Here is a 24,208-nt window from a genome sequence, read left to right on the forward strand (position 1 = left end):
TGCCTCCCACGTTGAGCCTGCCGCTGCCTCCGACGGAACTGCCTCTGCCAGCACGACGGCATCCAGACTGATGGAATCCACCGGTGCTGTCGTGCACGTGCCCTGCCCGATGATGCCGGCACGTCCTCCATCTGCTGGGGTCCAGTTGCTGGGATGTCCATCCCTGCTGGACCTCCGACTCCCGAATGTGGCAAGGATGGGATCTCCACTGAGCTGGCTCCGTTGGTCAGGGCAGGTCCACAGGGGGCCCTGGTGGCATCTGGGCCGGAAGACGGCATGGAGAACGACTGGCGCATAGTCTCCACTGAGGAGGAGAGGGCCGCCAGAGTGGCCGATACATGTACAAAACCCCCGACCATGGCCCCTCCCAACTGGGCCACATTGGCATGCAGCTCTTCGTGATGACGTGCGTGCTCCCCCAGGAAACACGCACGTCATCATGAATGTCACGCGTGCGCAACGGGACACCAATCAGGACAGTCTCCATACGGTCAGGGGTCCCCTCGTCTGCAGGTAGAGGAGTGTCAGATGACATGGACCTTCCCCTTACCTGCGGACGGGCCTGGGACGGGATATCCCTGCTGGTGCATGGTGGTGCAGTCACAGTGTCAGGGACACAGCACCAGTGGTACCACCCCCACTATGCCCCATGTGCGGCTCAGTAGCGGCCTCCTCCTCCTCTGTGGAAACCACCAACCTGGATGGCTCCATACCGTCTTCCGCCATTGCAAGCCCCTGTGGGGGCTCATCCACCCCTTCCACTGCAGCCGTAGTGGCAGACACGGCACCAGTCCCCTTGCTCCTGGACGATGGTAATTCCTGGGAGGGTGACTGGGCCTTGCGTCGCTGGCTGGTGGAGGCATCCCCGCTGCTTTGCTCCACAGTGCCGTCTCCGCCCTCTTCTTCACTTGCCGCTGAGTAGAGGGATACTGTTAGGAAAGATTTCGTAATTGTGGGTAATTTTCCTTCCATGTGGCAACCCCTAAACTTTTTGCTGTTGTTTTTCACCTTGTTCTCGACTTTGCCAGAGAAGTGCAGCCTTCTGCCGCACTCCTCTGGGCTTTCGCTCCTTTCTTACGGGGAAACGGACATGCCCTTGAGACAGTCAGTACCGGGAAACGCTGTTTTCCGTAGTTTCTTTTATCATGTTGCGGCTTTCGTGCAACATGACACAAGAGGGCACTGTAAGCTAAGTTACTGCTCTCTTGGGTCTCTAGCCTTCTACAGGCCCTAGATACTCTTTTAGGATTGTAACTGATCTGTGCAAGTGATTCACGGACGGGAATGGTGGCAGCGATCGTTTCTTGTGTTTTGAGCTCCTTTTGGCATTTTAAGCGCGTTTCTCGCGCTTAGCCCAAAATGGTGGCCTGGCTCCCAAAATGGCCAGACCACGAGGCTCCTTTGTCCTGTCCGCTAACCGTCTTGCTCCCTTCACCTTCCCCAGGTCGAGCCGACCCAGGGCCTTCCTTATTTGGGCATGTACTTTCCCGCGAAACACGGATGCTTTCGCGGGCTTCTACAGGCCTTGTGTGTGCCTCCAGGATGTGGGCTGGGATGTCTGGTCCCAATACACATCCTGGGTGCCCGAGAGTCTAGGGTGGTGTGAATGCCTGGGACCACCGTGGTCCGTGATAGGTCCACGTATGGTGTGAGTGTTGATGAGCGGATCTCCCATTGGGTCCCCTCCGTTTTGGCGCGAAGGGAACCGTGGATAAGAGGGGGCTGGAAACACCACTACCATGTCGATCTCCTGAGTTCTCACGAACAAAGGAATACAGGAGCCAAGTATCCTGCAACCACGAGGCTGAACCGAGGAATCGCTGGTGACCCGCTGAAGGACTGCTCCTCTGCACGGCTGTCGCCTTGTGAAACCCTTTTTACCTCTGATCGAACCAGAAGGCCTGTACTGGTACTTCGACCCTTGGAATAGCGGGGACAGCTATTCTCAGCATCTTCACCATCTCCTGCTCGTAAGCCTTCAGATGTGTCTCTGGGCCATCCAGCAGACTGACCAGCCTACACAGGAGTCTTGCTCTGTAACCGCCGCCAGGTTGTGTAGTATTTCGAGTCCTTGTCACTCTCACACGATTCGTAAACTTGGCGTTCCCAGGTCTGAAGTGAGTAGTGTACATTTGGCTCCGATACACACGGCCGCTCCGTTGCCCTGCTGTGGTAACAAACTGTGCGGGTTCACTTCGTTTGGCACATTTAACTCAACTCTGCTGCTGCAGACTCAACACGACGACGAGAGGCCCCCTGCTCTCCTGAACCTGCCAGCGACTGAAACTGACGCGGAGAAGCCTGGGTCTGCTTGCATTGGGGACCGGTGAGTAGCATAGCTAGGAACTGGTCACCCTCCTGCAGGAGCCTATAGCTTTTCCCCGCTGTGTCAAAAGAGCACGCCTTTCCGTACTCGCGCTCTGCTTCTGCCCACAGTGGAGGCTGCGCTTGAGTCGCGGAACACTGTTTTTCATTTGTGCACTAAACTGAACTGCCTGATTTCCCTCGAAGAGACTCCCCTTTTGCCCGCTGGCACCAGCGTGTGGAGGTACCTTTGAGCACAAGGCTCCACTCTTCGTAGGGCTCGGACTTCCTTTTAGTTAGGTGCCTCTGAAGGCGGACTGGGTCTAAGCATTATTTCGCACTGCCTGTTTTCCTTCCCTTTTAGGTGGACTACACATTTCGTGCATCTAACGCTTGAGACTTGTTTGTATTTGTATATATATTGTATTGGTATGGTGTGTGTTGGTTTACTAGAGTTGTATTGTGATTTCTCGCTACGGTCATTGTTTTAAAGGCCTTGGAATACATGTGTATATATTTTTAATATAACACCTGTTTGGAGTAGTTTGTAAGTGTCCTTGCTTTGTGTGCTGATTGCGGGCTTTCAGTCACCCTCACCCCTCTTGAGACCTAGTCTTGACCGCCGCGATCGCTACCCTGATTGGTCTGGCTTGTCCAGAGGTTACCCTGTTCCAAGTAATTAGGTTAGCCTTCTGAACTTCTGCGCCGCCAGGACAGAGTTCAGAAATCCGTCTTAACAGATACATAGAACACAAGCATCAGGGTACTGTACAATGGTCCCCTAGACAAGAAGCAATAGCAGATGAGTGCACTGTCAAACGTCACTTCCATCATGTCCCTCCACAACATATGGGTCAGTGCAGGCAACACACATGCAGAAACAGGCATGGCACATGCAAAGAAAATTTGCATACATGTCCAAGGAACTCTTGAAACATACAATGGTGGTTTGAAACTCACATGCATCATTGGTCATGCATATCACATGCACAAACTTCACCGTAGTTTCATCCATCTGGCCTCGTACACCCCAGACACAGTGGATATAAGGATGACTAGGCTGCATCAGTGAATCTGAATATTGTCACGGACATGTGTCATGCATCCATGGCGTTTACAAGTCACACACACACAAGTCAGACACACAGACATGTACACCATACATGTCCATGACAGCAGCACCCATCTCTCACACCCCATCCATGTTCAATGACAGAGACAGGCATGCATTCATGTGTGCATTCCGCATGCTGCTCCGCATGTTGCATTGTAACACATGCACATCCATGTGGTTCACGCATGACTGGTCTCACATGCAGCACCATGATGTCTCTGCACACACACATCCATCATGGCCTATGTCACACATACAGGCAAGTAGCTGACTACCAGCACACTGCAATATGCCCTGTTTCACACAGCAATGCACGACCACTTACCGCTCGACTCCAGACTGGGCCTGCTTCCTGAGGAACTGGTGGCGAAGCACTGGGCGAATGCGCTCCAAGACCCTCATCTGCCGGTTGGTAAGCTGGCCCCGGCGCCCCACTGCATCCTCTGCCTCTAAGAGGTACCGGGCCTTCTTGAGGGTCCTGGACTTGTAGTCCTCCCAGCGCTTCTGGACGTGTTTCAAGTCGCGTGGTGCCACCCGCTTCGCATTGATGGCACCCACTATGTCCGTCCAGATCCCCCTCCGTCCTTCCTTGTTGGTGCGCGATGGTGTGAAGAGGGCATCATACTGCCCCAGGACTCGCTCCACCAGGATGCCAACCTCTTCGGAAGTGAAGCTGGCAGCCCTCTGCCTCTCGGGCTGGGGGTTGCCACTGGTGCCGGAAAGTGTTGTGTCAGACATGGCAACCCCCGAGACAGGTGTGGGTGGGCAGCTGGGTCCTGGGGCTGGGCTGTGGAGTAATGGAACACCAGTCGGGAGTCTTCTGTTCCAGCAGGGGTGGTCACTGCAAATGGACCCCTGCAGATGGCAGATGTGCAGGCACCAAATGGCAGGGCACGGTGGCAGGAGGCAGGCAGGCAGCAGCAGATGGCTCGTGGGAAGCTGCTCAGGGGTCTGGGGGGCAGGAAAATGGCCTTCTGGGCAGGAGCTTGGTCTTCCGTGTGTTGTCGCGTGTCCAGCTTGATATGGAGCGACCTGGCACGTGAAAAAGTACACGTCAGCGTGTAATTCGAGGAAAGGCCCTTAGCGCGTAAGCACGTCTATGACGTTACGCGCGTAGGCATTTCCCTGGCACGGGTTGAGGGTCCCACGTGGGTTTCCATCGCTCTGTACGTGCTTTTTGTGGAAAGCAGAGCGTGTGTTTTCCAGGCGTTGGGGTTCACACGCAATTACTTCACAGCGGGTGGGTGTTGGCTCTGCGTTATTCTTCTACACGCAAGGCCGGCGGTGAGTTGCACATGCTATTTTTCCCTCTGCAGGTGTCCCTGTTTGTCGCGTACCCCTTTTCTTCCGGCCATACTAGCCTGCGTGTTGATCGCGTATGTATTTTTGGGGTTCCTGGCTGCCACAGCGTACTGCGTGTGTTTTTTTACATGCACGTGGGCTACAGGGGTCGCTTATCTGTTTTTGTTGATTTTATGGGGTGCCTGTGGGGTGCATGACACGTCAATTCTCCTAGGCGGCCACAGACTGGGACATTCATGTAGCTGTATGTACGTGTTTGTTGTTTGCGCACACTTTTGTAATGCGCAGGGACGCTACCGCCTGCCTTCGTGTGGCGGCCATGTTTAGGCCTGTGCGTGTATTTTGCCGTGCACGGCTTTCCCGTTTTCAATTCCATGAATACGTGTTGTTCGTGTGCGTATCGGCGTTCCCTGTATTTCTCTGCAGTACCTCCCAAGTTACTCCTTCTTTTTCACACATTGTTCCCCATTCCGCGCGTTACGCCGTGTTCTGCTCACTTTTTGGTGTGTGCGCTTTCGCTGTGTGCGTCGCGCACGGCGTTCAGGATGTTGCAATGACGTGTGCGCCCGTGTGCGCCACGCACGGGTTTGGCGCACATCCCGAGGAAAACACGCGCAGGGACTTCCATGAATCGCACGCGTGCGCGTGTGCCTGTTTTTTCACGCTTGCGCCATTATTTTCGGCGCACATTTATTCCATGAATCGGACCCTAAGTATACAGTTGTATGGGCAGAGAAACAGTAGACAACTTTGAAGATTTCAAAATAGCAATCAGTAGTGCACCTGTATTAGCAACAGCAGTTTACAGAAATCAATATCTCTTAAATTTGCACACAAATGGCCAACTACTGACAGAAGTAGTGACACAAAGATCATCACAGAAACACACATGTTTAGCAATGTATAGTGACCTCCTAGAAGCAGTATTGCAAGGACACCTTCAGCCCTCCCACTGATGCTGAGAATGGAACACTTACTGTAGCCATCAAGAAAACAGCCCAATTGACAATGGAAATGAAAAGCAAAGGAGGCATTGCCAAAGAAGACGACTGATTAGCGTTGCTTAAATTATGGATGCGCCAGTGGCTGAACATTTTTTGTCAAGTGTTGCTCCCTATTCTTATCCTCTTGATATTGTTTTGGTGTACCTACAAGTTAATTATCACCTGCTGTGTGTCCCATGGAAACAAACCCAATTTCTTTGCAGTAATGATGGGTAATGCAACTCCTCGGTGGAAAGATGAAAGCTGTCAAACAGATGAGCAACCACAAGTACGAACAGGTAGGAACAGGCAGAAGCAGGTACCCCATAAACACACACAGTTACCTTGACAATGCCCTTTGGTCCCAACCCAATGACCCTACCGATTACCTTGAATGTTACATCGATACCACTCTAAATTGTACCCAGAGCTATTTGCAATGTACCCCTTGGGATTATATCATATATGGTGGGGCTCTAAGAGATGTAGGGAAAATATGGATACACAGAAGTGTTTATGAGTGGCCAGATGAAGATGAAAGCTATGAAGGGGAAGTTAGATAAACATTCAGCCCTCAAGGGTTGAAAGGGGGGAATGTAGGAGAGTATATTAATAGGGGCACATCTAATCAGCACTCTAAACCTGCACGTAAATATAACCTGCAGAAATCCCTCTAAAATAGACACAAAAGAAAAGAAAAAAACAAATAAATAGCCCATTCAGTGAAAGACATTACTTATAGGCCCAACAAGAAATGACACCTTCATATTTTATTAAGGGATAACATAGCTTCTATAGGCAATCATACATGTGATTTTATCCCAGCATAGCAGCAATTTACAACAGTTTGAGAAATGTAGAAAAATAGTTTGTATTTGATCGACATTATTTTACATTCAGCTAAATGCAAGCACACGTAAGCCAGCATTAAGTTAGCAGTTGAAGGCCATGCACTGATAGGTTTCCACAAGAAGAATGAAAGCGGTTCCCAGCAGTTTCAGCCTGCAATAGTGAGTCATACAAAATGCAAAATAAAAAATGATACAGATTCCAGAGGTTAGTAACAAGACAATTGTACTCTGATGAATCAAACTAAGCAAGGTTTTCTGAAGTTCCCAGAGCCAAGTCGCAGAGAAAATATCAACTTTATACTTAGCAGGAGGCGAGTAACTAAGAGAGGGAAAAGCATCTGCAATTTTTTTAAAGGGGCAAACGGTAAAACACTGATAAACACAGACTGATATTTTTTTAAAACACTGCAATAACACACCCGGAAGTAAAAAAAAAACAAAAAACTCTAAAACAGGAAAAATGCTTTGCCACATTTCTCATCCCATCCAGTATGACAGCAAGGATCCTTTCTATCTCAAAGGCGGTTTTGTTCTCCCAGGCATCTACGATCACTGGAACCTACCAATGATGGCTGTAGACAAGAGTACGGCTACACTCCTTATTGGTTAGTCGGAAGATTCCTCTCAACTGCTACCTCCCCACATTTTTTAAATTTTTTTATATCATCTTCTAAGAACAGGGATTGGTGACCTACAGAAGAATATTGAATAACGATCAAACTGCCAAGTATTTTGTGAAATGCAACAGCATTTATTGAATACCGAACTAAAGAGAATATATGGAAATTAGGTGAAAATACAGCACGAATGGAAAGTGAATGATGTGCCGTCATGAACGCAGTGAAAACCTTTAAAAAGCATTTATGAACAAAGTGAAAGCCTGTAAAGAGTATTTGTGAATTAAGGGAAAAGCAAGCGTGAAAGGCAAGTTGGTGAACTTTAATGGACAATTTGGTGATGGAAAACAATGAACACCACAGAATGAATTGAATACAAGTTGTGGCCAAGCCAAACGCCTGCCAAGGAGAAACTTACAACAGATGTGGATTACTGACACAGATACAGGGAGAAAACCTGTGTTGGCCAAAGGAAACCAAGAGCATCACAAAGTGTGAAGGGTTATCGGTTGCATGGCCTGTAATGGGTGGACCGTTTGGTCTGACAACTGCGCCTAGACCGAGTAACCCCTAATTGGGAAAGAACCAAGGAAAGCCATGATGCAAAGCTCTGTGATATAATAAGTGCGGAAGTGAAAGAAATCAGGTGTTTGAACTGTTGAATAGTCTAAAGGATTACAAAGTTGAACTGGAAGTATCAAAGAAAGTTAAGAGACTTGAACTGTGTTGAACTTGGTGACGGGATCCCTGAGATATCTTTGAACTGTGTTGAACTTGGTGAAGGGAACCCACAAGATCGTTTTTATAACTATTTGGTACTTGGGGAAGGGAAGCTGAAACCAAGCTGGAGCTGGAAGAAGCTCAGAACTTTATTTTTAACATATTTTCTTTTAGCGCCGACATCCATACACGTTTTATATCTTTAGTTGTGAGGGCAAGCATAGGTTTTGGACACAGACAGACTTTTGAGTTGAACTTAATGACACAGACTGACCTTAGTATCTTTAGGTGGGGAGATCCCACCTTAGCTTAGTGCAAGTTAGGCCTTACTCCATCCTGACAAGATAATAACAGTCCTTTTATTAAGAGAAGTGAATCTGTTGTCTGTGTTTACTTCATGTTGCCTTCACAGTAGAAAGAGTGTGATTGTTTAGAGGCAAGTAAGTCGCAATAGAGGGTACCAGCTTGGGTGAGGGAAACTAGTGGGTTGATTTGGTAAGCAGAAGGGAATGTGAAATGGGTTTAAAAAGAGAGTAATGCTGTTTATGAGGATAGCGAGACAGGTACCAACTTGATGTGGCAGACAAGGGATACCATTTAGGAAGTAGAAGGGAATGCAGAAAAGAGATTATCTCTCTTCACAGACAATCTGTTGCTGTCGATCTCTTTCGGAATCATACAAAAATGTTGACTCCAGTACCGGGCCCACGCAGTTACTGTGCCTTTAGGTGCGCACAAAAACCTGAATCCCATTACTGAGCCCAAGCAGAGCAGCGGTCGCGGGGGTGTCTGCTGCTCCTATTGGGGACAGTAATGGGAGGCGGGGGTGTCCCATCTCAACGTAATGGTAAGCAGGGGATAAGAAGTAAAAAAATAAAAGGACCTTGCGATGTCAGTATTGACCCACGGAAGTAGGAGGAACTGATGCTGCATGGTCGGGAGAGAGAAAAGGTAAGTAGATGGAGGGGAGGCGGGTATCGGGATGCAGGGCACAGTGATCTATGTGATCACTGTGCCGGGCCATAATGGGAGTCAACAATTTAGTAGTCGACATTATGGGCAGCGCAGTGATCACATAGATTCTCTCTTTCAGGGTTTAAGGTACCACCTTGCAGGAGTAAGTGTGAGATAAGAGCTGGGAAGTAAGGGTAAGAGACAGTGAAAAGAGAAATGTTGCACTGGACAGAGAGATTTTAGAAAAGGTGGCAGAGGAGTACAGTGTAAGATTCTGTGCAGAAGTCTTATAGCGATAGTGACCATAGAAAAGAAGAGAGTGATTGAAATAAGAGTGAGAAAAACTACAAAGAGAAAGAGAGTGGTTGAAAGGAAAGAGAAGACCACCATTGAAAGGAGGACTTGGTATTAAATGTTAAACCCCCCTCTTCTGCTCTTTGGTTTCATTCTCACTCTTCTGCCAATATCTTGCGTCTTCTTTGTACTAAGAGATAAAGGAGGGAAGAATACCAAAAATAGCAGGAATCATAGGAAAGCTCCTAGGGTATGTTTTGGTCACTGGGAGGACAAAGAAGAAGGAAGAGACTTGAGACGTAATGTTACTCTGTGTCATGATTTTAATCATACCCTGCTTCCCAGAGCCTCCTGGGGCTCTGGCAGGATTTACAATAGAGTAAATTGCTGTACCTGACACATGGCTCTGAAGACAATTGGATCTCTGTGCTTCATGCAATAGAAACAACTACCCTTGAGCACTAGACAGGTTTACTGTTGGAGAGCTAGATTATCGTGAGACTACCCCTTGAGCATCTAAGAACAATTTTAATACCCCTTGGGTAATTTTCCTCTTTTTTCCTTGGAACGGGCAGTGCAGGCAGGCTTTCCCATCCTTGCTGCACTGGCTGCGTTCACTCCTTCTCTCTTCCCCTGTTAGGCAGAATCCTGTGCAGTGCCCTTAGGGACCACTACACACAATTAAGACTACAAGTGTAATACAAGTTCACCTTGGGAACAAGCCTGTACTACTATGTTAAAGTGGTAGCAGTAATGGAGCAGCCAGGCTTATCTCAAGAGTATATGAGCAGTAGAAGACATTACACAAAGGGGCCACAATTACACAAAAACACAACACTTCTATTAATTCAAAAGCACACGTAAAATACACTACACACAACCAATTCACTTGGTGCAGTATAACTCAAGGTAATTACCCTATGTTTTAACAGACTAGTGTTGTGAAAAAAAGACGTTACTGGAAATACATCTGCGATCACTTTTTGACAGTAATGACAGTTCGGTCTTACTAAAGATAGGCGTATCCGCGGCAAGAAATGTTACCGGGGCAAAACACACTTAGCACCTGAGTTAACCAGAGAGAGTTGGGGGCAAAAATCATAGGCAATACTTTTGTCAGGGCAGACAGAATCAGAGAACACTCGTTAACAGAAATACAAGAGGCAATAGGTCGGAGGCAGTGTCAAGTGGAACCGGGTTCCTGTTGTCGAGGATCACACAGTCGGACAGTTCAAGATTCAACGTTGCCAGGAGTACTTCGATATTGTCAACGGAGGAAGCAAAAGTTATAAGAAGGAGGGAAGACAAGGGCAAGCCTTGGAGGAGGAGAAAAGGGATTCACCCTAGCTCCTGGAAGCAGCACACAGTACCTTATTCAAAGAAGAAGCTGGTGCCACAGCAGTTGTTCCAGGTAGTTTCCTGCAGACCCCCGGTTCCTGGGGCTTTGGTTGTGGAGACGAGAAGGAGGACGTCTGGAGGGGTCTGCACTACGCAGGGTTGAAGCCAGCAGCAGTGACGGTGAATAAAAGGTGCGCTCCTTTAAACCAGGAGAGGCTCTTCAGATGGCTATCCGGAACACTACAGCAGTGTGCAGCGATTTCGACCACGAAGAGTATCCTCTGGCTGTGGAAGATGAGCTGCTTGACCCCACCAAGCTCAAGGGAAGAAGACTCCGGACTGGATCTTCTCTGGTCGTCGAAGGGTAGATAGCTCAGGACTGCAGCAGGGCTTCACCGGGACGGGGTAGTTGCAGCAGCCGTCCTCTCCTCCGCTTCGCTTCCTTGTAGTTCCAGTGGCGACTCTGACTTCCAGCCCAAGAGTCCTGCCTTTTATGCGAAAATCCCCCATTCACACAGCCTGGCTGTCAATCACGCAGCAGGGGGGTTGTCCAGCCCGGACAACCACCTCAGCCAATCATGGCAAAGTGCGACTTGGGTTTCCTAGGATACCCTGTGCAGGGGGTGACTACACCCCTCCCTCACATTCTTTTGGCAGAAGCCCGCCAAAAGACAGTGAACAAAGAAGGCAAACCTGGTTTGCCACACAAAGTAAAACACAAGAAGGACTTTAACAAAAATAAATGGCGAATAAATCTGACCAGAGCCAAAAGAAAGAGTATTTGGTCAAGCAAGTTTATGTTCGAGGCTAATATAATAGCCTAAAACAGTACCACGTTTATATAGTACAAACGTGGTAGAAAAGTTAGGGTAGATACCACTGCCACCAGCCAAGTCTAAATGTTAAAAGAGCAAAACAAGGCTCTAGGAGGTACAGATAAAAAGGGCTAAGAAGTAACCCTTTCCAATACTCCATGTAAGATGGGGTGTACTGGAGGTTCTACGTTATTTTGCCGCAGGATTTTTCGTCGCAGGAATTTTCATTGCCGTTTTTTTTATCGAAAAAACTTTTTTTTTTGGGGGGGGGCTTACCGCCCAAACCCCTGTTTATTTTTTTTTAATTATTCCCTTTCACCCACAAATATTTATTTACATTTTTAACCCCCCCCAAAAAAAAATAAACAATGATTTTTTTTCGAGAAAAAAACGGCGATGAAAAGTCCCGCGATGAAAAATCCTGCGGCAAAAGAACTGTATACCGTACTGGATTTGTGGTTAAATGACTATGTAAAGTTAATGGCAACTTTAGCCTTTTCTGGGGGACAGTAGTCAGCCCCAGAAATGGAGTCGGTGGGAAGTCTAAAAGACAACCCTGTGTCACTGCACTGAAGGTGCTGTGTAACACACAAAAGAATGGGGCTACTGAAGTGGTGTACTCCAGAGTCCACAATCACTAAAAACAGAGGAAATACACATGGCAAAACATGGGTAAGAGTGGGGAAAAGCTCACACTCTTACCAAGTGAAGAAAAAAAAACTCCAGAAATCCAGCAAAGCTGCTGGGGGACTCACTAGGTAAGGGAAATTAGCCATCGAATGAGAATTCTCCCTAACATCCCCATATGCTGTGTTGGAGCCGGAGCTCAACAACATCATGGCCGCCACCCGATCAGCACATCCGCGAGGAGTTCCAAGCCCAGCATGCTCCTGCCTGATCTGCATCCTTTGTGCACCACTGCACCCAGAGCCGGATGGCGCAGCCGGTGTGACTTGACAGCGAAGACCCACATAAAAGGCTGTTCGCCTGTCCGGGCTGGATTCTTTCTCTTTTTTTCCTTGAAACCGGCAGTGCAGGCAGGCTTTCCCATCCCTGCTGCACTGGTCACCTTCACTACTTCTCTCTTCCTGATATGGTGTGTTGGAGCAGGAGCTCCACGCCATCATGGCCGCAACCCGATCAGCACATCTGCGAGGAGTTCCAAACCCAGCATGCTGCTGCCTAGTCCGTCCTCCTTGGCTAGTGTGCATCACTGCAACCGGATCCGGATAGTGCAGCCAGTGTGGCCTCACAGCAAAGGCCCACATAAAAGGCTGTTTGCCTGTTTGGGCCTATTCGGGGCGTACGGAGGCTAGGCCCGATCTATTGTCTCACTACCTTGAGCCTCACCTCTGCCACTTCTGAGTGCTAATTGAACTGCGTTCTCGCCATCTCCACTAGAGCAAGGTAATGAAGGTTGATCCTCCCTCCCTCTGGCCTCTCACCATGATGGCTCCTGTCTTACTTGTGCCTTGAGATTTACCTGTGTCTTACCTGTGCCATAAGACCTTTGGTCTCATGGCTCTATTTACTTGCAGCATGTGCTGCACCTGTTTCTGACCCACTTGAACTAATGGATTGGTCTTTCGCAGCCCACGCTGCTCTTGACCTAGTCCCACATGTATCTAAAGTGATTTGACCTTCACAGCCTGCGCTGCACACGTTTTTTAGCCCCACATGTAACTAATGGACCTGTCTCTCGCAGCCTGTGCAGCACTCTTGTCTGACCCACTTGTAACCAAAGCATTGGACTTTCATAGCTTGCGCTGATTTTGTATTTGACCCACATGCAGCTTATGGATTTGACCTTCGCAGCCTGCGCTGCACTTATATTTGACCCACTTGTAACTAAAGGATTGGACTTTCGCAGCTTGCGCTGCTCCTGTGTTTGTCCCACATGTAACCATTGGATTTGACCTTTGCAGCCTGCGCTGCACTTATATTTGACCCACTCGTAACTTAAGAATTTGGCTTTCCCAGCCTGTGCTGCTCTTGTATTTGACCTGCATGTAATTTTTGTATTTGACGCTTGCAAACCGTCGGCATCTTTGTACCTGTCACTCTACTGACTTGTACGCTCTGTAATCTCAGTTGCACCGGTATTTAACATAGACGTATCCATTTGATGTGACTAATAACCTTATCTGTATCTTGGCAGTAGCCCCTGCAACATGAGGCACAGTTCTGCCTTAATGTAACATAAGCACTAAGAGTAATATGTATGTAACAGAGCCCTGATGCTGAGGGTTTGGTGCGCTATATAAGTGTAAAAAACAAGACAGTTTAACCACTAAAACAAGCATTTACATGTGCAATATAGTGTTGTTTATACTCATAAAAAGAAATACATAAAGTATGCTCTCATGCATTAGTTCAGCATTTATGTCTATGTATTATCTTGAACAGATAATATATGCGCATAAAAAATAGGGTAGTGAAACAAAAGGCAGCCCCCAATTATAGCAATAATGTGGTTAAATATAATCCTAGCATCCTACTGGTCACTATTTTACTTATGGAATTTTAAAGCAACCTTCAACCAATCAACAATATTTTAGCAATTTAAAATATGGAACATTAAGGCTTAAAATTATACTCCTAGTAGTGTTGTATGGGTTGGTGAGCCAGTAGACAGGTGAGCATATATCAGCCTCTGTAAACACATTAAAAGAAAAGGGTTTAAAAAAACAATCACAAGTCTTGGCCTTCTAAGGGCAGTTACCTAAAACAATAAAAAGCCATGAAAAATAAATGTAGGTAAAGCATTTTGAATGCTCCTGTTTGGCTGCCTCTCTTCCAACCACAAATGCTTTGATGGGTCAACTTACCAGGGCTAAAGAAATACAAGGGGAATGTCTTAATGCCCTATGCCCAAACATCTGTTACAATATCCTGTGTCGACTACAATAAAAGATAGTTGAAAGACTGACAAGCATTAATAGACACCACAATATATGTTTAACTATGGAAAAGAAAATATAGGGCAATAGTTGGTCAAAATGCATTATTCAGCCCCCAAAATATAGAAGCAGGAAAAAAAAGAATTTGGAAAACATTGGCAAGTGGCACTTTGTAGGCCTATTGTCAGTTTTGGTCTGCCGTGGTTAATGCATAGCTGCTTGCTGGCTTCACACCCAAATAATCCAGCCTTGTGGTTAATCTTTGCAGGTCAACTCTTCCTCTCAACTCGGCATCTGCTCACCAGAATCTCCAGAACTGTCGATAGCTTTGTTGTCCAGCTTTCTCTATATCCTGAACCCAAGTTTATTTCAACACCAATTATTGCCTTGTAAGCCAATCCTGACTTGTGGGCGTCAGTGTTTCAATCACTAGTTTTGATCTTTGAAAGTGTCTGGAAGGTCAGTTTCCAATTGACTTGGAATTGACTTGGCATATATTTCAGGAATTAGCAGTGAAGACGTAAATTATGGCCTTTAATATGGATCTTCTCCATTAAACTGTAATCGTCTCTCCTCCCACAATTGAGCTAGCCCAAAGTAAAGCTTAGACTGACACCATCAAAAACTGAAAAGCTCCTGGGATGTCTCGTTCCCTTTAGACTTTCCATTGATTCGCAAAATAGAACGGTGCAAATTATGCTGTACACCAATCTTATCTTAAGTGTCATTTGATTTGCAGTGAGCTCTACAAACTACCCATATTAACTTGCAGGCATAGCGAGCTATAAGGGACTTAGTTAGCTTGGCCAGTTCCTCCCAGAGGGCAGTTGAGGTATGATTCCATGGGCCCGCTACACCTCACATAATGCTGTAACACCTATAAGGAGGTCCCAGCAGCTAAGAAACTTTAGGAACTACAGGAGGTCACTGCATCAATAGAGCCTCAATGGAGGTAGGGCATAGAAAACAATAAGCCAGTGGAGCATCACAAGCCAATTAAAAAGAATGTGAGAATTGGTTATCTGAATAGAAAACAAGAGGCAGAAGCATATTGTCACGGTGCAGTGCTCACTGTGGTTTGCTGTGGCAACGCTGGTGGCTTCTGCATCGTGTATCTGTGTGGATGGGTCAGAGTATGTCCAACAAGGTGCCCAGAACGTGCAGCAGCGCTCTAGCATTTTCACGTCTGCACAACACATTGGACGACTGTCCAGGAAGAAGATGCAGTTCAATAAAAAGGCTTTCGGCTCCAGTTCTCAGCGCGTCACTACTTACTTACTTGGTGCTTTGTGAGTACCCATGATCCTTATCTCATATGCAGTGTGATTGTGATATGAATGCCTTGATTTCAAGCTATCTCTTCTGTCTTTATACCACTCTCAGTGCTCCCAGCACTCTGCCTGTTTCCCTATCCTTCCTCTGCAGTCCTCGAGTGATGCTTCACCTCCGAGCAGCTTTGATCTCTATGGTGATACTTGCCTGTAGTCAACCTTTGACTGTTCAATCCTGAATAGGGTTTTCTGAATAGCGTTTTTTGAATAGGGTTTTCTTCCCCAAAGGGTTTCCCTGAGACCATTTCTCTCTGTGGCTACAGTCTTCCAGAGAATATATGGTTACAGTGAGATCTTTATTATCAACGTTCTGATCCAGCTGCCATTAGCAGGTTGGTGTTGTTTTCATACTCTATGGTGCTGAGTCTTACACATACCCACATGGTGGATAAGTGGCTCTGGAGGACTGCCAGGATGCGTGAGAGATGAGAGACAGAGAACCACAGGGCACATTCAGCATTCTGATCAGAGTAAAGTTGGTTGTGATTGCTGCATCACCCTTTAAACCTTCACAGACTCACAGTAGAGAAATCGAGGCCTATTACCCAAGTAACCAATAAGCATCACAGATGGAAAATTTGAACAGAAACAACCAATGTAGAGCAATGCACTAGAGCCAGCTCCAGTGGAGGATGATAAAAGGGCCTGGGACATCCCAGCCAAGAGGCAGATCCAGAGTGCTACAGATGAATCCCGCCCTGTTACCTTGTCACTAGGGGAGAACTCAAAGCAAGAACAACTGAAGGCTGCTGCCTTGTGGAACCCTGCTAGACTGCGGGAGAAATGTAGGTGCCAGGAGAAAGCACTGTAGTGGACGAGTGCATACCTTTGAAATAAACCTCAAGAAGGACAGACCTTGCAGATAGCCTTCTGGCATTTGGGGGTGCCACAATCCCAGAGTACTTCATACAACCCGAAGGTTCAGGGCATGCCTGTGGCAGGAGGGCAAAAGGAAAGTAAATAGACAGATTAACAAGAAACAGGGGGGGATATCTCTTAGCAGTACAAGTGACTTAAGAGGTCCAGAGAGGCCTCCCTCCCTGATTGGGCGAGTCAAGTAACTGGAAACATTACCTGTGAGCTACAACCAGTTCAGTTTCGCCTGATAGCAAGGACAAGTGGAGGACCCAAAAATGTCCTGCTAAATCAGGGGAGGAATGTATAGATGACAAGCCAAGACAAGGAGTTTGGTTTAATGCTCTTTTCTTCTCCTTCCTTGTGACCGAGTGCCAGGAAAGTGTCCACATGAGGGGACACAAGGTGAAAGCAGAGAGAGTTTTTAGGAACCCAGATTGTGAGTAATCTACACAAAAACCTGTTGCAACTAAACTTGCGGATGGACTTTTGAAGATTAGGGAATTTGTGAACTATTGATTACAGGCAAACGTTGAACTGGAGGATAGCTCTGGGACAACATGCTCGCCTTGGAAGCAAGACGACATGGAGCCCCGGGTCCGCGCTTTGAAAGTTCTGGGTATTAAGCGGGTTATAATTAACCTATCATATCATATCAATCCTTGTGTTGTACAGTAGGGAAACCGCTATGCTGAGAATTTAGGGAAGCATACACCAAAAAGGTGGGATAGCGAACCCTTTTGGCATTTGCCTATCTTCAAAAGTCCTCATCTCCCTTGAGTAACCCTTCTCCACAACAAAAGAATCCAACAAGGATGACCAACAGAAAGTCCAAACCTGACTCTTAGTATCTTTTGAAGTGCATATCTTACACTTTTGATAAGGGATATTAGTTCTACTTTTACCCTAGGGACCCAGAGGCATTTCCCCCAATGTTCCCGTGTTATTAATAAGAAAGAATTCTTTGAGGTAAGGAGCACATTGACAAATGCATTTGCCTTATAATATTTAATACTATCAAATGCTATGAGAAATACCTTGTGTCTCACATGTGGAAACCAGAGCCTCTTCTTTTTCATTCTGGTAACACTCCGTTCAAACAGCAAAATATCAAATGCAGATAATACAGATTAGCAGATGTTTTCTGCAGGCAGACAAGATGTTTATCCTTACAAACATGCATTGCTATTGAAATGCTTCACTTAATTAGTTTGCCCAGTACATAGAGTCATGTGCAGTAGTTCAACAGAGGTTTATGCAAACCATGTTACAGACAAGACACAGGAAGGAGAGAAAAGTAAGAGCGGTGAGAGTGTTTCAGGGAAGAGGCGGGCACATAGGAGTAGGGACAAGCTTCTAAATAAAAAAAACCCACAAGAGCCAGATTGTTACACCGACAAGCAAACCCCTGAGGGAACAACTGGGAAGATGCAAAGGTCTGCAAAAACACTGAAGCACCAGCCTGCATGAGAGCCGTGGCAGCGAGACAAAAGAAGGCTAGTGGGACAAGGAGAGTGCCAGAGGAGTGGGCCTTCCGCTTTACGGGTAAAACAGAATGAAAGGAGAGCGCCTCCTTGAATGAGTTTTGCAAGATACTTTTAGAAGATTTTTTCTGGAACTTTCGGGATTTTGTTGTGTTGGACTGAGATTTTAGTGTTGGACTTCCTGAACACTATGCTTTGACGGCACCATTTGACAAGAGGAGGGATTCCAATTCTTTTGAGTATTACATTATTAGATCCTAGCCTCACATTAGAGACTTACACTTTGGAAACATTAACCAGCACTTTACATTTAGCCATAATTATCATCCTGGCACTTAGTTTCCTTTGAACAACATCCTGACACTTTATGTATAGTTAAAAATATAACACTTGAAACATATCTACTTTGTCCATCTCTTTTTCTCATAGCACAAGTGACGAGGTGGTGAGATCATAGAACGGCCTTGGCACACCACCTAGAGATTTAAATACCATCTCTTCATGAAACATACGATAATATCTGTTGTTTGGAAGATTTTCACCTACAGTATGCTCTTCGTGGAGTGGGAAAGTTAACCCCCTCAAGGTCTGAACCCTGTGAATTGTGAATCCCACACTTCACCATGGCTGAAGGTGACCAGTGTTTATATGGCCACTATCCAGACCATGATCTGGATTCCTGCAAGATCTGAAAAACATTTCCTGTTTGTCCCCCACACAGACATTCTTAAGCGTGCATTTGGCCTCTGAAGGTTTCTTTCAAACCAGATATGGAAAGATAACCATGAAAGGCTTGTTTCTTATTTGTCCGGAGTATCTGTCACGACAGACACTGCATCAATCAGTTATGCCTTGGTTCAACCTGGCAGTCCTCTGTTAAAGTGGCCCCATTCAAAAGTTAGGTCTCACAAGGGGGTGTCGAGGAAAAAGGCGAATGGTGAGGATCCAAACCGGCCTGAGAAAGGTTAAACTAAGCCCTCCCTGGCTTTGAAATGTACCTCTACCTCCTCATCGATGGACATATGGCAGAAAAGAACCATACACTGGAGCCGCAACATCCATATCCATGTTAATGAACCATCCGTCTTTAGAACATTTCACAGGACCGACGACATCCACATGTTAATCTGTGTCACTGAGTCATCCATCATCAACAAAAGAGTAACCAACAAGAGCATGAACAACTTCGCCAATGGCAATCACATCGATGGGCCTATCAATGATACGACAGTCAGTGTCTTGAACCCATCAGCGCATCAACAAAGATTCCACTCATCTTGAAAAGGAAAGTTCTGTCATAGTCACATGAGTTGCTGATTCAGTCCTCTAAACTATCAATGACTCATTCTCTGCAAGGGTTCACTATATAACCCTAGTTGCCGGCAACATTGGCAATTGAGAAACCCAAGTGCTTTTTACCCAAGGGACTAAGACAGGGCCTGCTCTCTCTGAGCCCATATGTTCCCTCACCCTCTCAGAACCCTGAGGTCCTACCTGTGGACATCCTGGAGCACAGAATTCATCCCAAATTCAAAGGCCCAGAAGGGCTTTTTCTCTGATGAGGAAAAGGAGTTAGACGATGTAGTCTGAGTGTTTATGCTTGATACTTCATCATTCTGAAAAAAAACTTTTGAGGCATCTTAGATCCAGGACTGGTGCCAGTCTTTCTTGATGATGACTTTAAAAAATGGATGTGACAACACCTAGGTAGAGATTTTCTCCCTTCTCTGGAAGACACCTACGTCCACATCCCGATCCATCCGAAGCACCAACATTTGATTTGTTTCATATAGGCGGACCATACTTTTTATTTGAAGGCGTTTCTCTTTTGCCTAATGTTGGCCCCCAAGGATCTTCACCAGGTGCCTAGCACCAATGGATGCCATCCTACAAAGAGAGGGCCGCCATGTCTACCCCTACCTAGACTGGCTGATCCAGGCGATCATGAAGGAACAGGCTCAGTATGTGATGGAGCAAACAGAGATGTTCCTGAACTCATTAGGATTCTGTCACAACGGCTTGCTGGTCCTTGTGGCAGCGCTGGCGCCGGGGAAATAGATCTATCCATGTTGTGCATGTAAGCCGACGCACGTGTGTGCCACTACGTCCTGTCCGGAGCGGTTTAGTCTTCCCTAAAGATGCCCGCCACCAGGATACGGATGTTCCTTCATAAAGAGAATCTTGCTACTAGTACTGGGTAATATGCTTTTTCCCTGCCTTTTGCTCTTCTGCTGTTAGCTCTTTCTCCGTTTCCGCTCCCGACTTTGGTTCCTCCTTCTTTCCTTGCTCTCTCTCCCTCTTCCCGGCAGACCGCGGCGCTGCCACATTTCTGTCCTAGTGTTTTCTGGCTGCACAGTGTCTGCTGTGTTTTTCCTGGTTCCCGCTTGCTTCTAGACTCCACCTTTGGGTTGCGGATACTTCATGCTGGCTCCTGCTTATTACTCCTTTCCTCAAATTGGGGTAACCTTCATTCAGGTCCCCCTCTTTCTAGTCTCTCCCTACCACTGCTTTCTATTACAGTTTTCGGCCCTAGCCCCATGATCATACTTCCTCTAAGCATCTTAGGTATTACGGTGCCTTCCTTAGCCAGAATACCCTGCTCCAGCTATCGTACTTACCGACTACCATACTTGCCAATCCAAAAGAACAGAGGCCTTGGGCTAAACAGCTATTTCATTACCAGTTCCACTACAAGGTGTTTTTATGCCTTTTGGCTTTTCCCTCGAGAAAACAGGATACTTACAACCTAGTCACCTCCCCCCGTGTCCTTACCGTAGATTATAGCGGAGGTCACTGTGGTGGCTGGGGAATATAGGCCCTACCTCTTCACGGACCATCTGCGGGACAAATCCAAGGCTAGACAGAAGAAGGAAAAGATGAAGACATCTCGAAAAGTTTCCATTTATTCGCACACAGGTGAGGATTTTGAGAGCTTGCAACGCCAAAGGAAATCAACAAGCAATGCACAAATGCAAGAGTTGATCAATGCCATCCAGGGGCTATCTACTGAGGTGCAAGCATTGAAAGCAGAAAATTACGCTCTCCCACACACGATAACGGCAATGGATGCCGTATTATCTGATGACCCACAGGACTCCTTACCTCAGGAAAGTTGTATGGTGCTCCAGGGAAATTGAAAGAATTTCTGGATGCTTGTACCATCCATTTCCTGTTTCGAGACCATACCTTTGCTTCAGACAAAGCCAAGATCAGCTTCATGGTCACCAACATGACTGGGAATGCCTTGTCTTGGGCCACTCCGCTGGTCATATCCAGCAATCGCGTCACCGCTACCTACCAGGCCTTCATACAAGCACTAAAAGACATTTGAATGGCAGGATATGAACTTTCTTGCATACAAATCATCACTGCATTTCTGATAAGAGACTCAAGAGGTCCTAGCCTATGTGACCCAGTTTAGGAAACTAGCTCAAGAAGCGGGGTGGCCTGAATCGGCACAGTACGCTATCTTTCGGCAGGGCCTGTCCAAAGACATTAAGGATGAGTTGGTCCGGATCCCCCGCCCTACTTCTCTATTCAAACTCATCTCAGCGGTCCTCTAAATCGAATTCCGACAGCAGAAAAAGAAGAAAGAAGAAAGAACCAGGGAGCCAACTCCCAAGTCTAGGCCAGCTTTACCTCCCCCACCAAAGAAAACCCCTCCTGCTGATGAACCCATGTAGGTGGGTACCACAAGAGGACCTTTAACACCCACTGAGAAACAGCAAAGACGTGACCAAGGACTTTGTATATACTGTGGGTCTAATCGTCACCTACGAGATTGACCAGAGGTTCCTCCTAGGAAACAGGTAAACTCCAAACCTCAGCCTTAGAAGGGACCAGAGACCGAGGTGTAGATGTGAGTCCCTATGTTCACCTAACAATGCTCACCCAACCTATGGATGATCGACTCATGGTACTGAAAGTGCTTATCCAAGGACCGTCCATAAAATCGGTCACTATCCTGGCTTTGCTCAATTCTGAGGCAGCCGGGTTGTTTATGGACATCACCTGGGCCAAGGATCACCATATCCCTTTGGAACAAAAGATAGAAACTCAAACGGTGGAAGGAGTGGACGGTCGCTCCCTTTGCTCTGGGCCTGTTACTCAACAAACATCTCCTTTGCTCATGACCATCAACCACCATACTGAAGACCTCACCTTTGATGTCATGAAGGCAGCTAATTTCCCTCTTATTTTAGGAATTCCCTTGTTAATGTACCATAACCCCCAGATCAATTGGTGGGGCTACAGTGCTCCTCACTTCCTCCACCCGAAAGAACCAATGCTACAAGACCGGACAAAACCCAGAGCCTCACTTTGCTTCTGTTATAGGTCCAGTTCTCTCCAGTACCCGCATCCATGAGATCAGCAGGATATCAGAAGCATACAGAGAATTCCTCAAGGTCTTTTAGGACAAGATACCTCAACAGTTGCCCCCTCATCATCCGGGGGATTGCTCTACTGAAATCAAACCAGACTCAGGTGTTCCTTTCGGTCGTATGTACTCCTCGTCCATGCTAGAAAAAGAGGCTCTTCGCAAGTACCTAGAAGAAACTCTTGCAAACGGCCTCATCCGAGAATCCAAGTCCCCTGCAGGGGCCTCGCTCTTCTTCATTCCCAAGAAGGATAGCAAAGAACTCCGCCCTTGCTTCGACTATAGAGGGCTTAACCACATCACTTAGAAGGACCGTTATCCCATGCCCCTGATTAATGACATCCTTGAGGCTGCCCAAACTGTGCAGATCTTCACCAAACTCGATTTGCGAGGAGCATCTCATTTGTTACGCAAGGAAGGAGACCAATGGAAGACGGCGTTCCATACTCCATATGGCTATTATGAATACCAGGTCATGCCTTTCGGCCTGGTCAATGCTCCCGCAATCTTTCAGAGATTCATGGACAGGTTATTCTCAGACATACTTTTCCACTATGTCATAGTCTATCTGAACGACATCCTGGTTTTCACTCCGTCCTTGTCCACCCATAGACAACATCTCACAGATGTCCTACGCAGACTGGCAAGAAACAACCTACTGGCCAAACCTGATAAGGGCCTGTTTGAGGTCAGAACCGTATCCCTACTTAGGATTCATACTCTCCAGTCAAGGCATCCAAATGGACCCCAGGAAGACCTCTGCAGTGTTGGAGTGGCCGATTCCCACATCGGTCAAAGAAATACAGTGGTTTCTAGGGGTAGCACATTTTTATCGAAGATTAATTACTCAGTTCTCCCAGACAGTCATTCCCGTCACTTGTATTCTAATGGAAGAACATTCCTTTTCTCTGGGACAAAGAGGCGGATCAGTCATTTACTGCCCTTAAAGAAGCTTTCTGCACAGCCCCCATCCTCGGCCAACCAGGCCAACGAAAGCCGTTCATAGTAGAAACTGATGCATCTTATGGGGCCTTGGGAGCTGTCCTAAAAGAACTTGGAGAGGATAACCTGGAACATCCCTTGGATTTTTTTCCCTCGCACTTTGGATGCCAGTGAGAGAAATTATTCAGTCATTGAGAAGGAACTTTTGGCCATCAGGGAATCCTTCACTGAATGGTGGCACTTATTGCTGGGATCCCTCCATGAATTTGAAGTCCGCACGGACCCTAAAAACCTACATGTCCTCCAGCAGATGGAATGCTGCAACTCCAGACAAGCTTGCTGCTTATTTCTTCTCTCAGTATGGGTTTCACATAAAATACATTCCTGGTACACAAAACACTGTGGCCAATGCCCTTTCTAGACAAGGAGAAGAACCCCAAGAAGAGATAAAGATCATAGAAAAGGTACTAGGAGACAAGACCTTTGTGTTCTCCATCACCTCATTCCTTGAACAGGTCAGAGAGGCCGATGCCACCCAACCCTTTTCTGAGTCATGTAAGAATGATCTCCGAATCACCCTCAAAGACGGTTATTACTTCCTTCAAGACCGTTTGGTGATTCCTCTACCTTCTCTACTACAAAGAGTCATGTCATAGGGACACGGCAGCCTCACTGCAGGCCATAATGGTGACTATGGACGCATTTACAAAGATGGCACATTTCACCCCACTTTATGGAGTCCCTTCGGCTCCACACATGGCTTCAGTATTTCTCAAAGAAATATTTTGCCTTCACGGATTGCCAGTCTCCAGCACTACTGACCGAGGATCTCAATATACGTCAATGTTTTGGAAGGAGCACTGTGAGTCTCTGGGTATCGATACGGCCTTGTCTTCTGGATACCATCACCAAACCAAAGGCCAGACAGAATGCCTAAATCATACCTTAGAACAATACCTTTGGTGTTGTTCCACTAATGCCCAACACACCTGGTCTGACTTGCTTCCCATCGGGGAGTTTTTATAT

The sequence above is a fragment of the Ambystoma mexicanum genome, chromosome 5q, assembly GCF_040938575.1.
Source record: "Ambystoma mexicanum isolate Mex_15411 chromosome 5q, UKY_AmexF1_1, whole genome shotgun sequence".
Taxonomy (NCBI): domain Eukaryota; kingdom Metazoa; phylum Chordata; class Amphibia; order Caudata; family Ambystomatidae; genus Ambystoma; species Ambystoma mexicanum.